We start from the raw sequence: 17891 nt of genomic DNA, 5'->3' as shown, positions 1-17891 counted from the left end.
CCTTTCTTTCTTATTAGCCGAATTTGGGGATCTACTTGAGAAGTGAAGACATTTCTAGAAAGCTAGAATTTGCTGTGTGGTACACTAGAGACCTAAGAGGCCTCTGAGTCCAAACTGCCCCAAGTATTATTTCTCTCTGGCCTGCTACACAAAGTGACAGGAAAAAAAAAATAATCTAAGTCCAGAAAAGGTTCTGAGTTTTTAGAAGATTATACTGGCAATATATCTGGAATCCACTTGCCTATAGATAGTATTCCTGGTTTTGAATCTAGAAGAAACCACCCAGCAAAGCACTGAGTGAAACAGAAAAGGTAAGATTAGGACTTAGCCCTGAGGACCTGAAGAAGCACTATTTAAGACTTAAGGAGAATCCAGAAGAGGAAAATAGGAAGTCTATGCTATCCTTCGAACTGTCAAGGGAAAAAATGGCTCAAGAAATCCATTTTGATTTTAAAATTCTACTATCAGGTCAAGTAAAAAATAAGACTGAAAAATACCCATCAGATTTAGCAACAAAAATATCAAATGTAACTCTGAATATTCAGTGTAGATGATAGGGCTATACTCACCAATGACTAGCTGCTTGAGCATGAGAAATCACTTATCTCAAAACCTCAGTGTCTGATACCAATAATTCCTAATGTAATGAATTGTTATGCAGATTAATTAACATATATAAAATGCTTAATAAATGGCCTATATTATCAGAACCACCCAATATGTATATACACACACACATATATACATACATATTCCTAGAATGGTAGGAGGTCAAGGGCCAACCAATCTCACATGGGTACCATGAGCTGTACCACAGTTGCATCCCCACATACATCAAATTACTTCAGCTTCTCAACTCTTCTGTTCTCTTCCCTCCTATAAAGTAATACATTTGAAAAATTAAATTTCACAGCATTTCCATGAGGCAAAGCAGCATAAAGTTTCCTAAGTAGCTCCAGTTGCTTTTTAAGAAAATATATTTTTGTTTAAGACACAAAGAAGCCAAATATCTCTTTTTCATCTGAAACGCAAATCCCAAGGTACCACTGCCATCCTAAGCAGTTTTCAGTTAGTACAAAATACACCCACACACAGTAAATATGCATATGCAGTAACTGTTGAGTGTGAAACCTCCAAATTTATTATACCCAATAAAATTCTGCACTGAAAATGGTCCTATCTGCCTACAATATGTCTATCATAGAACACCAGTGACCTAATAAAAAATATTCATTCCCATTTGACATTCTTCATAGTAGTAATCCCTGTGCTGACAGGTGGCTAGTAATTTCAAAAGTAATTATGGAGATACTATCTGCAGATGTTTGGGAAAGTACTGCAAATTCTTGTAAATGGGTGCCATAGGAATATGTGGAAATGATGGCTGATATAACTTTTATAATGAAGAGACACAGTCTCCTTAGGAACATCTGGAAGACCTTGTGTGTGAAAAGAGTTAGAGGTGGGTAACAGAGACCATGCAGAGAACCTTGGCATTGCATAAGTACACGCGGCCTCATAATGTCAGCAAGACACTGTTTTTCTGTAAGGATTCTAGGTCTTCACCCTGCATCACCTCCCTCTTGGGCTCAACTTCAGGACAGGAGCCAGATGTACAATTATTCTCTTTTCTTTCTCCAGCAAAAAGAGCAAACTAGGAAAATATATCAAGTTTATAACCAGTAACAAAAGTTAATGGGTGTGCATAGATATATTTTCTTCCTTCAAGTGTTCCTTAACTGAAATGTTCTGCATGCAGCTGGAACACAACTGTTGATTATTTGGTTTTTCAGATCATGACAACTGAAAAAGGTACAAGAATCAGTAAGCACCTACGTTTTGCTAACCAGATTACAACAACGCTGATGTATGCAAGGAGTACAGACTCTTGTGCAAAGGCAGCTTCATGCTAGTTCTCATTCTATTTGGCATTAGTATCAAAATTATAAAATACATTAGCAGAATTTATCCCTGCCATGATGAAACATTTTGTTATAAAGAATAACTTGACTCATGCATTTTATGAATAATTTATCTCCTTGTGATATGATGTTTCTTGACTATTCATCTTTATAGTCAATACTTTCTTACAGAAGAGAATGAAAAGCTTTCTCTACAGGTTTGCCCTGGAGTCTACCGCTAGGAATAACACATCTGAAATAAAATATTTAAGCATTTATTCTTCGTATAATAGCACTAAGTTCTACTTAAAAAGTCATGTCCTTTGCCAACAACATTCTTTAGAATTGCAATCCAAAAATCAGTAACTCAAATACTTTGATCACGCAAAATTGCAAGCTGCTCTTCAGACATGTTAAATATTACAAATTATACTTACATGCACTTTGTGAAGCACTTTCACACACAGTTTATGATTTATGATTTGCTACAATACAGCGGACTAGGCAGGGTTGATTATTCAGGTGTCATTGTCCATAAAACTGAAGCCCGAAAAAAATAAAGTAGTATTTTCAATTATATGCCTCACACATACACACACAAACCAGGAGACAAGAGCTGTGATCTTCTGATTCCTAGGCGGTTGCCTTTGCCTACTCAGGAAACTTCAGCAGTAAAACAGCTCACATCCTTAAAGAGATTTCAATTTCAAAATATCCAGTCCTTCCCCCACAGGTATTTATATTGGTTTCTGTGTTTTAAGAATTATCCCTATCCAAAAAGAGAGCTGGGCTTTGTCCTCATCACCTGGAAGGTCATCTCCAGGAAGAGTGTTTTGATTTACTTTGGGCCTCAGCCACCAAAAGTCTAACAGTGGCATTTATGATGGGGGGTTTTGAGCAACATGGTGTCTATATCTAGGAGGCAAACAGAACATGTCTGTCAGGCAAGCAGTCAATAGGGAAATGCCAATAAAATGCTGGACACCAAAGCTCAGATGGACTTCTGTGGTTGACAATAACCTGTGTGTGTTATCATAGACCACTGCTGAGACAGGGCTGCAGCCCGTGACTCCACAAAGAGAGGAAATGGAAACTCCTTGTTTGCCACTTTCTGGATTCCTCCCTAAACACTTTTCCCCTTGGTTGATTTTAAATTGGATCTTTCCACTGTAATAAACCGAAAGTATTCAGGCTAACAGCTTTCAGTGGCTTCTGTGAATCCTTTTCACAAATGTCCAAGATGAAGCAGGTCTTGAGAACCTCTCAACTTGCAACTGGTGTCAGAAATGAGGTGGTCTATGAACTGCACTAACTTCACAGTTAGTTAACTTCTGACTTTTACAACAATGGAACAGTTCTTCCTAGTATCAATTAACTACTCCCTACCTTGAAAAGAACCCCATTTTCATTTCATCAGCAACAACATGATTTACTATCAAAATAATTCCGTGAGAGCTACCATGGATTTGATCTTCCAATATGGGAATTATGAGAAACAGGGTATACTGTTGTTGTTGTTGTTTTTCTCAACAGTGGCCTGCTTTCCTTGCTACGATGGAAGAAAACAAACTAGATGTGATTCTCAGTGTTGAATAAATAGTAGCCCTTTTCCCTATGCTACATCTAAATAAAGCCAGTAAGGCCAAGAGACATTTCCATTTACAAAGCATTGAATCAGTTTTTTTGTTTTGTTTTGTTTTGTTTTGTTTCAGAAAATTTTGAGCAGCTCAAGGCAACCAAATTACTAAAAGAATATCCTATATTAAAGCCCCTAAAAACACAGAAAACTAAGAAACTGATACCCATACATATAACAAATCCAACTTGGAAAGAGAACAAGTCAGTTCATAAAATTTTACGTATTCCTTGGTTACAAAACTCTGGGATCTAAGTTACACATGCAACACTTGACTCCTCTGTTTTGGAGGGAAATAAGATCCTGAATCCCTTAAGAACCTGGGTACTCTAAACATCTTTGTAAATAAAGTTTCTTCTTACAGTGGCCATTGAATATCTATTTCAGTTTTAGAGTGTGCCAAAATTTAAGCTTTTCTATTGGACAGAAATATAAAATCAATAAACTAGGAGAGAAATGAAAATTTCCTGGAAGATACCACTGAACGTGCCTAGATGTTCTCATTGAATCTTTTTTCAATTTCAGAGAATAGTTATGATAAAGACAGAGTGTCTCTAATTATTGTCAATCTCAGAAAAGATTAATTTCAGGCCTAAACACATTCAACTTACTAAAGTTGCTGTAATCATCAAGCAAGTATCATTTCACTTACGTTTCCCCTATTGCCAAGAAAGCAGATGGTACACATTCTCAGAAAAGTTTTTAAAAGTATAAGTAGGCCGGCGCCGTGGCTCACTTGGCTGTTCCTCCGCCTGCAGCGCCGACACCCAGGGTTTTAGTCCCAGTTGGTGCGCCTGGTACCAGTCCCGGTTACTCCTCTTCCAGTCCAGCTCTCTGCTGTGGCCCAGGAGGGCAGAGGAGGATGGCCCAGGTGCTTGGGTCCCTGCACCCGCATGGGAGACAAGGAGGAAGCACCCAGCTCCTGGCTTTGGATCTGCGCCGCGCCAGCCATGGCAGCCATTAGGGGAGTAAACCAACGGAAGGAAGACCTTTCTCTCTGTTTCTCTCTCACTGTCTTTAACTCTCTCTCTCTCTCTCTGTGTAATTCTGCCAGACCAAAAAAAAAAAAAAAAAAGTATAAGTAAACAAGTGTATTATATCCTAAAATCTTTTTAAAATACTCTTATTTTATTCAGAAGGCATTAAGTTGATAATATTGATGAATACTCTATAGAACAGTATTTAAAATGGAAACATCTCAGTTATATTATAACCTAAAAGAGCCCAGAAACACAACTGAAAATAGACTAACATACACTTAGAAGTTGCAGTCTTTTAAATTTTTGTTGATCATCCTGATTTTCCCTTATTCTGACTATTAAAGGGAAAAATTCTCCCAAATTTATTAACTGTGGCTCCAATATCACCTGGGGCAAACAAAAAAGGACTAAACAGGCAGAACTAGAAAAGACTATATAGGTAGTATTTATACTCTTGTTGTATGGTTCAACTCAACCTGCTATAATCACAGCAGAGGGTACAAGATTTTAGATTCATGAGCACAAATGTTTCTCTTTATAGGCCTCTTGCTTTACAGGCTCATGAATCTGTGAGGAACAACAGACTTTATGGGGATTTTCCATGGGAAACTGTTCATGAATCTTAGTAATGGCCTAGTTATCATTTCATCAACATCACACTGAATTTCACTGTAAGGCTAATGTTAGTGACTTCCTCTTGGAAATGCAGATAAAGAAATTGGCAACTTCCGTGTCTTGGTTAAGAAAACAATTTCTTCCAAATTCCTTCCTCTCAAATTTTTTATTCTCTGTTCTCTTCTCCCATACATTTCATGTAGCATGTCCCCCCTCTTTGTAAAAGATTTGGATCGAACATCACATCCTCTCTGAAGCTTTCCCTAACAAAACCCTATTTCCCTCCGTGAGATCCTAACGCTGTCCTTGGTACTCCTTCAGTACTTGGTACTCAGCTCCATTACCACTTACGATCTTGGTAGTTCTTTGTGGTACCTTTCTGATTATTGTGTCCTCAGCACTGCCCCACAGTGGGAATTCAGTCAATACTTAGGCTTAATTCATGGATAAATACTCACAGATGAGAGGAAGAAAAGTGCCTCTGGTGTCCGGATGGTAGTTACAGTTATACTTATTCCCTGTAAAAACTGAGCGCCATGAACAGTGATATTCGGAAAATCTTCACTAATCTAAACCAGTTCTTCCCCTTTACAAGTATCCATTTATATGTTTGTTTAGTATCACTAAGACTCATTACTGTAGAAAGCATTGTTTTCACTAATCAGACATTTCACAAATATATGTAAGCACTTATCTGATTTTCTAAATGAGAGTTTTGCTCAGTCAAAACCTTCCTATTGGAAAAGCCACATGTCTTTTTAAAAAAGCCATTTTATTGAAATATAGTACTCATAACAAGAAATTCACATAAGCATACAGATAAATGAGGTTTTGGGCCTCTGATCACTCTCACAACCAACATCCAAATTAAGAACAGCACATTGCTTGTACCACAATATTCCTCACTATTCCCTCCAAAGACCATGCTCCATTTATAATAAGTCAAAAACAGTAATGGACTTGTGGATTTGCTTATTTGTTAATGATTGTTGAATTCACTAGAGGTTACCCTTCAGAATCTAGACAGATGTTTCTTGTATTGTAAAATCACTTGTGAAACTATGAAAAGAAAAACTGCAAAAAGAAGTTAAACAGACAAGGAAAACTTTATTCAAGACTGTTGTAACGGTGGGGGGACGAACTGAACTGAACCTGATAAAACAAAAGACAGGGAAATGTTTTAAGTGCTGGGGTGAGCTAGTGATAAAGCACGGGAGGATGTTAATAGGGAATTGGAATGTGATTAGGTCACTTGCATTTGGTAACTGATAATTTTCAGATTCCTAGACTCCAGTAGAGACTGAGAGACCAGGGGTCTCTAGATGATTATAGTTCAAACGATGGCTTGGAGGTACTTTAAAAAATTGTATTGTGTATACTTTAAGATAATAACATGAGGGCCAGCACTATGGCGTAGCTGGTAAAGCAGATGCCCACAGTGTCGGTATCCCATATGGGCATCAGTTCAAGTCCCAGCTGCTCCACTTCTCATCCAGCTCTCTGCTGTGGCCTGGGAAGGCAGTAGAAGATGGCCCAAGTCCTTGGGCCTCTATATCCGTGTGGGAGACCCAGAAGAATCTCCTAACTCCTGGCTTCAGATCAGTGCAGCTCTGACTGTTGCGGACAATTAGGAGTGAACCAGTGGATGGAAGACCTCTTTCTCTCTCTCTCTGCCTCTCTTTCTTTCTCTATGTAACTCTGACTTTCAAATAAATACATAAATCTTAAAAAAAGACAAATAACATGATGTTATGAGATATATAGCGATAGTAAAATGGTTACTTTATATCGCTTCTCGGCCTTTTGGCTAAGATCAAGTGTAGTATCTGTTCTTATCAGTTTAAAATGATTACTATAGTGAAGCAAGTTAACATGTACATTAACTCACACAGTTAGCTACTGAGGAAGAAGGGAACCAGAGGACCTATGATGTATTCTTTCTGCTACTTGGTATCATTTGATCTACATCCAATTCCTCCCTCCCTCACCCTGCCCCTGCTGAGCACTGTTTTGTTATCTTTCTCTATACATCTGAATATTTTTAGATAGCACATGTAAATGAGATCATGTGACATTTTTCTTTGCCTGGCTTATTTCATTTATCATAATGTCCTCTAGTTTTATCCAATCATAGGAAATAGCAGGATCTCCTTTTTTAAGGCAGGGTAATATTCAATTATGTATATACACCAACAGTCTCTTTATTCATTCATCTGTCAGTGGACAATGGGGTTGTTTCCATATCTTGGTTATTGTGAAGAATCATGCAATGAACATGGACATGCAAGTATCTTTAAAAAGTGGGAATTTTATTTGCTTTGAGTACATACCCAAAAGAGGTATTGCGGGATCATTGGGTAGTTCTATTTTTAATTTCCTTAGGAGTCTTCATACTGTTTTCCATAGTAGCAACACCAATCCACACTCTTGCCAACAGTGTACAACGGTTCCCTTTCTCTACACCCTTGCCAATATTTGTTAGCTCCTATCTTTTTGACAATAGCAGTTCTAACAGATGTGATATGCTATCTCATAGCAGTTTGATTTGCATTTCTCTGGTGAGTAGTGATATTGAGCACATTTTCATGTGTTTAATGACCATTTTTGGATCTTCCTTGTGAAAGATAACCTTGGGTTTTAGAATGGCAGGAGGCTTCTCATCAAAGGAGAAGAGAAAAAAATTATGATAGGAGCTCTTAGTCCCATGACACTCATGTGCAAGACCTGGAAGGAGTTCCAGGCTCCTGGCTTCAGCCTAGCCAAGCCCCAGCATGTCTCTCTCTCCCTTTCTCTCTCTCTCTCTCCCTTTCTCTCCCCCATCCCTCCCTCCCTCTCTTCCTTTCAAATACATAAAACAAACCTTTAAATTAAAAAATGATACTAAGACTAAGAATACTCAGAAGGAGGATCATGATCAATTGGTGACATCTGCAATGAGCAAAGAATAAGCAGGGAACAGAGTCTGTAGGCAAGCTTTTTTTTTTTTTTAAACTGCCATCTACACCACATGTCTCCATGGTGGTACAACTTCCATGAGTGACCATTTAGCTGTTTTACCCAAAGTGAGAGGAAAACTTAAGTCTGTTTAAGTCTCTTTACTACATTACCTACTGCTTAAGTGACTTAAAACACTGCAACTTTAAAGAGAAGATATATGATTTATATTGGCTTGAAGAGTATAGCAAATTCTCCACTTATGAATGAAAATTCAGACACTTATTACCTTAGAGCCATTTTGGAGGACCCAGTGTTGGTGCATTTTTCTTTTCAAAATACAAGTTTTTGAGCCTGAACTACCTTAGTTCAAAAGCGGTACACTACTTAATAGATATCTTTGAATTTGAGGGCGGGCATACGCTGTATCTGAATGCACAGCTTACACCCATTTATCAAGAACCCTCAAAGGCTGATAATTTAGGTGAGGACAAGATTAACCCAAGTTTGTGACGCAGGACCAAGCTACAGTTCACAAGGTCTCTTGGGCTTATTATCTAGCAGATTAAACAATACTCAAAAGTATCTGTGGCAACTAGGGATGCTGAATAAAGCCTCTGCCAAAGATCTTAAAGAATTACAGTACAGAACCACCAAGTTTTTGTTTTGTTTTTTGTTGGTGGGGGTGGTAGGTGGGGGAGGGCTTCTTCCATGGATAGATGTTTTCCTTTTGAAGAACAGCTCCTGATTTATTATTGGCTCCCTGAGACTGTACCCTTGAGGGATATCAAGGGCCCATGTGACCAAATGAGATATCCCATTTAAACTACTGATATCCAATAACAAACCACAATATTGACTGATGGAAGAAAACCATCATGAAATGCAAATGGTATATTACAAAAACACACTTTAACATGTTAATGGAAAATTCAATTAAAAGATGTGTTTATTTTAGTGCCAAAAAAGAATTGGAAACCCATGCATTCAAGGAATCTTCAAAAAGTTCATGGAAAATGCACATTATGAAACTATGCATGGGTTTCATCATTCTTTATAGCAAAATATATTTATCTTTTAATTCCACTTTCTACAAACACTTTGAAGTGTTTCGTAAGTGACCAGGCTTACACATGCCTCAACAGTGAAAGTAAAGTACATGATCAGGTGGTCACACTCCTGTCATCTACCCTGCCCCCTTGTCTCCCCTCCCTTAATCCACACAGGATTCATGTGGAATTACTTCTGATCATTTGAGTAAGGAAGAAAAAAGTCTGGTTTACAGATGATTCTATGTCATATGTTTTCACAACCTGGGAGTGTACTGCTACAATTACACACTCATTCAGCAATGCCACTGAAAGGAAGTGGTGAGGTAATGTCCCCAGTGGGTAGGTAGCACTTCATGTAGGTCACATGGTTTCCCACTTTGTCAGGACTGAGAAATACAGAAGTACAGATCTAAAGCGACTTGGGGCCATTAGCTAACTCTTTAGCTTTCTAATCAGGGACTCTGAAAGAGCATCACCAGACAACTGATGACAAGAAGACCTAAAAAGAGAGTAACTAGAAGGTAGAACGGATCAGAGAGTGAAAAGACTTGGGTCCCACATGAATGCTAAGCAAAGAGAATCAAATATAAAGGGGGCTCTCAATTATCAGGTAGACAGATGACAGGTTTTATGGGTGTCATTCAACCTCTGTACCCAACCATTTAAGTGCTTGCTCCAAAAGCCCACGTACATGAATAGAAGCTATAACTGCTTAACAACATGGACTTTCACTCTAAGACTGATTTTATAACCTGCTATGTCAAAAGCTGACAATAATAATGAACCCCAAAGATAGCACTGTTCCCTGAGAGAACCAGGCAGCCATCTGGTGACAAGTTTATACATCAGACTCAGTCCATCAGGAAGAATATGTAATTTGTCCTCACTAGGGTGAACACATATTCTAGATATGCATTTGCCCCTCTAGTCTATAACGCTTTTGTTAGCACTGATATTGTTAGACATATTGAATGCCTTACTCATCATTGTGGTACTCCAAAGAACACTGCTACTGACTGGACTCACTTAACAGCAAAAGAAATATAGCAATGGGCTCGTTTCCATGAACTCACTGGCCTTAACAGATACCCCATTAAACAGAAGCATTGTACCTGATACATAAAGAATCAGCTGACACTTGATTTATGGCACCAGTTGCCAGACAAAACCACTTAAGTGATGAGTTCTGTCTTACTTAATGTAGTATATATCTGAGTCAGTTGTTTCTGCCATGGTTAGAAAATATTGGTTTAAGAAGCAAGGGGCCGGCGCCGTGGCTCAATAAGCTTATCCTCCACCTAGCGGCGTCGGCACACCGGGTTCTAGTCCCGGTTGGGGCGCCGGATTCTGTCCCAGTTGCCTCTGTTCCAGGCCAGCTCTCTGCTGTGGCCAGGGAGTGCAGTGGAGGATGGCCCAAGTACCTGGGCCCTGCACCCCATGGGAGACCAGGAGAAGCACCTGGCTCCTGCCTTCGGATTAGCGCAGTGCGCCGGCCGCAGCGCGCCAGCCGTGGCGGCCATTGGAGGGTGAACCAACGGCAAAAGGAAGATCCTTCTCTCTGTCTCTCTCTCTCACTGTCCACTCTGCCTGTCAAAAAAAAAAAAAAAAAAAAAAAAAAGAATCAAGAAAAAGTGAGAGAGCCTCTTTCTACTATTACACTATAAAAACATACCAGCAGATTTTTCACTTCTCGACTTGGAAATTTAGGGGTAAAGATGGGGTTTACTTTATTGGCTGGGATGACAGATTCTAATTATCAAGAGGAAATTAGATTTCTATACAGTGGAAACAAATAATGTTCATAAACCAGAGGATTCTTAGGGACACCTACTAGAAGTTTCATGTCCAAAAATGAAATTTAACAGAACATGTCAGCAATGAAAAAAATATCAGAGGAGGAGTGGCTGGGCCACTGAGAATTCAGGAATGAAGATTTCAGTCATTCTACAAGATAAAGAGAATCAACTAGTAGAGGTATAGGCTGAAGGCAAGGAAAGGAGATAGGATTACAGAACAAAGACAAAATAAATACCAATTATAGCCTTGTGATCACTCACAGAATTAGAATTATGGTAGTCATTTTCTTCCTTTTTTGATTGTTTCCCTTGTTATTTTATATAGTTTTTTCAGGTTAACTTTCAAATTAGGCTTTTATTTCAGATTATTCAAATGAGACTATGACCAAACTGGAGGAGCAATCAACACCATACATAATGGATAACGTGACTTTGCCTGAGAGGGATGCTGTAACTTTTTGGACCTTGAGCTTCATCTCTTTGGACAGAAAGAGACTATCTTGCTTTATATAAAGTTTACTTGCATATTGTTAAGCTTGGTCACTAAGACTATTACTGATGTTTATGGAAGTATAAATACATGTAGAATTGTGGATATGCGTGCTTAAGTAGCCAAATGGATGAACTACAGCAGCTGTTAGCTCCAGACTTGTATATCCTGCCATGTAATGCTGGACTGGGACTCACTAAGCTATACTTCTTCTTTGGCACACACCTTTCTATGAAGTTCTACTGGTAGAGACACTGGAGCAATACTGGATGGCAGAAGGAGAAGAAAGTAGACTTGTTCCCTTCTCACTACTTGCTCTTCCTTACAGTGCCACTCCCAGGAAGGCAGTTGCTTCAGCCACAAAAGCTGGCTGCAAGAGTCTGTGCTAGCCACAGTCCCAGAAATCTTCCTTCTCATGTCCTAACTGTACCAACATGAGCTTGTCAAAAGCTTTCCCTTGGTGGGCTAAGTTTCAGTTTCACAGAGTCGTCGCTTTGGACTCCTTTTTGACCAGAAGCAACAGCTGGTCACCACCCTCTTCTCAGATGTTTGGCTTCTAGAGTTGTCAGGTGCTGAGATTCTAGTATCTGACAAAACCAATTTCTGAAAACACCAACCTCTGCCATTGGTTTTCATATCCACAGGATGGTGACTACATTGTTGCTTCCATTTTACTCGGCAGTCTCCAATCAGTCTTTTCGGTCTGTTTACCCAGCTTCTGTTGTACCAATTTCTATATTACAATCTTTCTGTTAAAATAATTATCATGATTTCTAATTTTTATATCTTGAAACAATGGTAGAAAAGAGAGCAAGTACTTCTTTTTTTTTTTCAAAATACATGTAACAGCATATTTTACCAAAAAGCAATTCTATCTATTACCATGTTCAGGAAATTTAACAATTATGTGAAAAGCTAATTGGACTTTAAAAAAGTTTTCTCATTTATTTGTCAGTTGCTCAAAGCAAAAATTTTGAAATTATCATTTGCTTCTTTTTTCCTCTCCCACCCCACACCCTACTAGTTAAAAAATGCTGTTGGTCCTAGTGGTTAAATATAGCTAGAATCCAGTCACTTTTTATCACTTCCATGGTTATTACCTTGGATTCTGATTCCCAACCTTGGCTGCACATTGAAATCATTTCATGTAAAATTACTGTCGCAGAGTGTGTCCACATATATTTAATTGCTCTGGGTTTGGCAACTGAAACTCCTTTAGAGAAAGTCTGAAAAGCACTGAACCTAGACCAAGTCAGCATCTCTCTAACCTATATTATTACAATAGCCTTCTATCTAGTAGCGCAACTTCTAGTTTTGTTTTTTTTTTCTTCTTCTTCTTCTTCCTAACCCCATTCCCCATACTGCAGCCAGAGGGATGTGTTTGTTTATGTTGTGTGATAGTCCAATGGCTTCCCTACAAAAGACTCCCTGACAATGGTCTACAGTCCTAACATGACCTCAGTGACCACTTCCTTCTCCCTTCTCACCACCTTCCAGTACTGTTCTCTAATTTTCAGGAGCATGCCCATTGTCCTCCAGCCTCAGGAACTTTGCACTTGTCCTTTGCAAGTATCTAAATGACTCCCTCCTTGTGCCTTTCAGGCCTCTATTTTAGTATCACCCTTTTTATGAGAGAATGTCTCTGAGCACCTTATGTGAAATAGCTACCCCTTCTCTTTTGTATTCACTCTCTTTTGTATCTCAGACCTACCCACCACCTAACATTACATTAAGTCTTCCTCAGTAGAATGTTAGTTCCATAAGGGTAAAAGCTTTGTTCAAGTCACGTCTGTATCCCAAGTACTTAGAACAGTGCCCAATACAAAATCAGTAAATACTGATTGAGTGAATGAATGAATTCTGCTTCACTCTATCAAATGTTATTGACAGATAAGTGATCTAGTCAGCATTCTTTTCAATCCTTTTATTGTGTAATTTCTTCCTTTTAAATAACTTAATTCAACAAACATATTCATACTCTCTTAGCTATCACCACTAGAAATTACTCTACAAAACTATATGCCAATTAAATATGCAGGAGCTAAAGGAAACAGAAAATGTAACTAACATTAAACCTGGAACTCCAGCCATATATGATTGAAATTAATTTTGCTGGATTCTAGGGGTGCTACATTAAATCTGGAGCAATCTCTTTCACCTAAGAAGGTTTTTTGATCCCTAGTATGAGAATTGGCCACACTTCTGAGGATAAACGAAATCTATAAGGCAGGCTGATAGAGGGCAAGGAGCACTTGGGCTTCTTTGATGCCTGCTCCACTCCTTTATGATGTTGACCTCAGGCAAGTCTCTGACTCAGTCATAACCTTAGTTTTCTTAGTCACAGAAATCGGTGAATAAAATATTTTCTTGTCTTTGAAGATCAATTGATTTGAATAATGGGATGACAATATAGAAGGAGAGAGAGAGAGAAATCTCCCAAATGGCTCCAAAGCCAGCTATGGACCTGGCCAAACCCATAAGCCAGGAATTCCATCTCAATCTCCTATCTGGGTGACAGGGACCCAAAACCTGGGCTGCGGACTCGTCCTGTGAGGCCCACACTGTTGGGGAGAGTGGGGCGATGGTGTTCTTCCACGAGAAGCACCGGGGACAGGCTTTGGTGAACATGTCCACTTTTATTCACAAGTACGTACATTTTTAAAGGGTAGCCAGAAGGGGTGTAACTAATTCAGGGCAACTCTAACTCTATAGGACAGAACCGACACTGGCACCAATATGCCTCTCCAATCAGCTTGAAGGTCACATAGCTAGGGTAGCTTTCCAGGTGGGCTCTGGGCCACACCAGGGAGCAATTTACCTGATTGGCAGAAGGTGAGGGTGGGGGAAAATGTGCCTGTGCAAGCAGTCAGGCTTACTGCATGGGCTAGGCAGGCAGTCTCACCGGATCACCACACTGGGCTATCCTTTACTGCCTTCTCAGGCAAATTGACAGGAAGTTCTCAGAAGTGGATCAGCTGGGACTCAAACTCGCACTCTGATATGGAATGCTGGTATAACTCACTGTACCACAACACTGGCCCTATGAAACATTTTCTAAGCATGCTACCCAGCTCAAAATTCTGATTATTCTAACCAAGAAAGAGGAATCCAGTTTCTGAGAACAGTCCTCAGTTAACTATCATATATTTATTATAAAAAATTATTTTAATTGACTCTGACCAATTAAGGTATATATTTTTATCATTATATATTGATATATATTTTATCTATATCTATTTCTATAGATAGCTAGTTATCTTTGAAGCTAAATATTTGGAACAAGAAAAAAATTGTAAGAAGATTTTAAACTTCACCTCCAGTGGTACTTTGCCTTCTTGCACCAGGTTGCAAAGCAGATTATTAAATTTTCCAAGAACTCTGCAAGTATGTTATTTAATATAGTTAGCTTTAAAAATAATTAGTTACAATAAGTAAACTATATTTTTAAAAATAATAAAACTCAAAGCTGGGGCCGACATTGTGGCATAGTGGGCAAAGCCACTGCCTAGGATGCTGGCACCTGATATGGGCACTAGTTCAAGTCACAGCAGTTCTACTTCTGATCCAGCTCCCTGCTAATGGCCTGAGAAAAGCAGCTGAAGATGGCCCAAGTGATTGGGTGCCTGCCACCCATGTGAGAGACCTGGAAGAACCTCCTGGCTCCTGGCTTTGGCCTGGCCCGGCCCTGACCTTTGTGGCCATATGGAAATGAACCAGTGGATGGAAGATCTGTCTCTCCTCTCTCTTTAACTTTCAAATAAACAAATCTTTTTTTTAAAAATTTGAAGCTGTCACTTCTGAATTATTTTCATTTTATTATTATCTATTCTCCTAAGATCATTTATATCTATTTGGTCAGTATGGTGCAATGGTTACTATCATACATCTCTTTCCAAATGAATGTTCATTGACAACATGTTAGTATCATGATATCATCCATGACTGGAGTATTTATACTATGGAAATAGGCGAATTCTACCAATCAGAGCTTTTTTCTCCTGGGGAGCTTGTGGCTAAACATTTATGTTACAAATTCATCCTAAAAACTGCTGTAGAAGCTAGAAATCAATAAGCCATAATGGACTATATTTTTAAAACTCAAAGACAAAAAATTCCGTACTTTCTATTATTGGAAGCCTTTCATCACTTTGTTAATGATCACTCCTTATCCATGAGGCAATGAAAGGAAATCGCATGTCTGGCTGAGACTGACTGACTGGTGTTTCAATCCATCAGGTCTTCTAATCCAAACACAAATTCACTTTCATATCATTTCTCCAAGTAACTGCCAAGAAAATAACATAAATTTAGAATCTGGAATATTTGTGCAGTATGCTCTGACTGTTGCATTTCAGGATTCTAGACCACAGTGAGGCAATTTCTTTCTGTAATTAGCAGATGGCAAGTATTTGGGGCTTTAAAATACACATAGTTTCTGTCTAGAGACTCCACTTTGTCGCTGTATCATGAAAGAAGCCATGGACAATATGTAAAAGAGTGGTTGTGGCAATAGTCCAATAAAATTTTATTTACAGAAATGGAAAGCAGGCTAAATTTGGCCTCTGAACTTTAGTTTGCTCAACACTGTCCTAGACAGTTCCTGGAACACTGAAGATGCTCAATACATATTTATTAAATGAACTTGTAAGAATTAGCTCAGTATGCCATAACAAAATATTATAGAATAAGTCCTTTAAACAGTAGATAGTTTTTTGTTTTGTTTTGTTTTTTCTTAGATCTACAGGCTAGGAGTCCAAGACAAATGTTTTGAACAATTTGGTTACTGAACTGAGTATCAGTACCCGAAATCTGCTCTAATTATTGCTTTTTACTCCTCACTTATACGTGCAAAGCAGTACAGTTTACAAAACTTTCCCAGAGCTTATCACACTTTATACAATGTATATAAAGACTGCAACCAAAAAAGATGAAACTATCTAGAACACTATAACAAAGAAATCTTGGCCTACCCCATTCCCCTCATGGACTTAGCTTTTGAAAACAAGCTTGAATGGGATAAAGAACTGATTTATCTGATGGATTACTCTATCTGTCTGTCCCCACCAACTGCTTCACTGTGGTGTCTTAAACTTGTCAAAGACAAGCCTAATGCATTGCAGCAAACACATTCTTTGTAGACAGTGAGGTAAAGTTTAGCTCCACGGTCTTGCTATTAATAATTGTGATATTGTTAATGTTAGATGCACATCCAAGACATCTAAAATTCTATTAATCAGAATAAAACTTAGCTGGGACTTTTTTTCTTTTTCTTTTCTGTTTTTTTGTTTTGTTTTGTTTTGTTTTAGCTTCATTGTGAGAGAGCTTTTTATTCTATCTATGGATTTATCAAAGACAGGATTAGAAAAGTTTACAAACTGAGATTGTCTTTTTCTGAATTGTTTCAGTACATACAGCAAGCTGGAATTTACTGATGGTTCCTGTGTGTGCAAGGTAAGGAGAAAAACCAAGGGGTCTTGACAGAGGGATATGGAGTTATCAGGACTTTTGGTGCCTTTCACCAAAAGTAATTGTTTTATTCTGCAATACAGTGTAAATCAATGTAAAACTGCCTTCAAGACAGAAACAGGTCAGAGAAAATAACTTCGTCAGTCTTATTTTCACTGGCATCTGTAAAAATTTAAAACTGTTTATGACATCATCACAAATTTGTTCTCATAACAAGGTATTTTTATTTTATTTTGCTACTTTAGAAAATACACCATAAGCTGATTGATGTTCCAATATCCCATTCATTGACTATCAGTTGCAATATAAATCAGTATATCCAATAAAACTCTGAGAGTTTTGAAATGTAAACTGAGAAGAGACTCAAGCTGAATATTGGACTTCAATTATTACTCTTCCACTAAAGAAAACTGATCCACTGCTGCTTTTGTCTTTTTATCATTTCTATGTTATCCTTTCTAATATCATAGCCATGCAGAGCAACAGGGCATGCTGAGGGCTCCACAAGAGATCAGATGGAGGAAGCATAAAGAGATTGAGCCCAGGGTTTTAGAAAGTAGGCCGTGGGACTGATCTCAGGGAAGAGAGTCAGTAGTTAAATAAAAATTAGCAATGTATCATAGAACTTTGGGGAATCCAAACCAACGTCTTTACTCATTAGGGTCTTTATTCTCTGGGTTATGTGATTCTCTGGTGATTCTCTAGGTTATGTGATTCTCTGGTGATTCTCTGGGTTATGTGACTTGGTGGTTCGGTTTTTAATTCCAGATGATCCCAACCAGCCTTTGGCCATCACCTAGGAACCACGAGGAACTGGAACTCAGTGGTCAGGCAAAGGAATTTCAAGGCAGGGTTTTGAACTTGGATAATAATGAATTCTAACAATTAATATTCTTGTCTTAAAGGATTTCCCAGCTGCCTAGCTCATAGTGAATCACTGTTACATTTAGAAATGTGTTCTTCAGCAATACTCAACATGCATATAGTGCTTTGTAAGTTGCAAAGAACTTGCACATACATA

At 38.5% G+C, this 17891-nt stretch overlaps 1 pseudogene; it reads left to right on the top strand.

The window, feature by feature from the left end:
• The first annotated feature begins 6919 nt into the window (after nucleotides 1–6919).
• LOC127483359 (U2 spliceosomal RNA) lies at nucleotides 6920–7020 on the top strand (annotated as a pseudogene).
• Nucleotides 7021–17891: the final 10871 nt, after the last annotated feature.

This window comes from Oryctolagus cuniculus, chromosome 8, assembly GCF_964237555.1.
Source record: "Oryctolagus cuniculus chromosome 8, mOryCun1.1, whole genome shotgun sequence".
NCBI classification, from domain to species: Eukaryota; Metazoa; Chordata; class Mammalia; order Lagomorpha; family Leporidae; genus Oryctolagus; species Oryctolagus cuniculus.
This window is presented reverse-complemented; position numbering and strand designations above follow the sequence as displayed.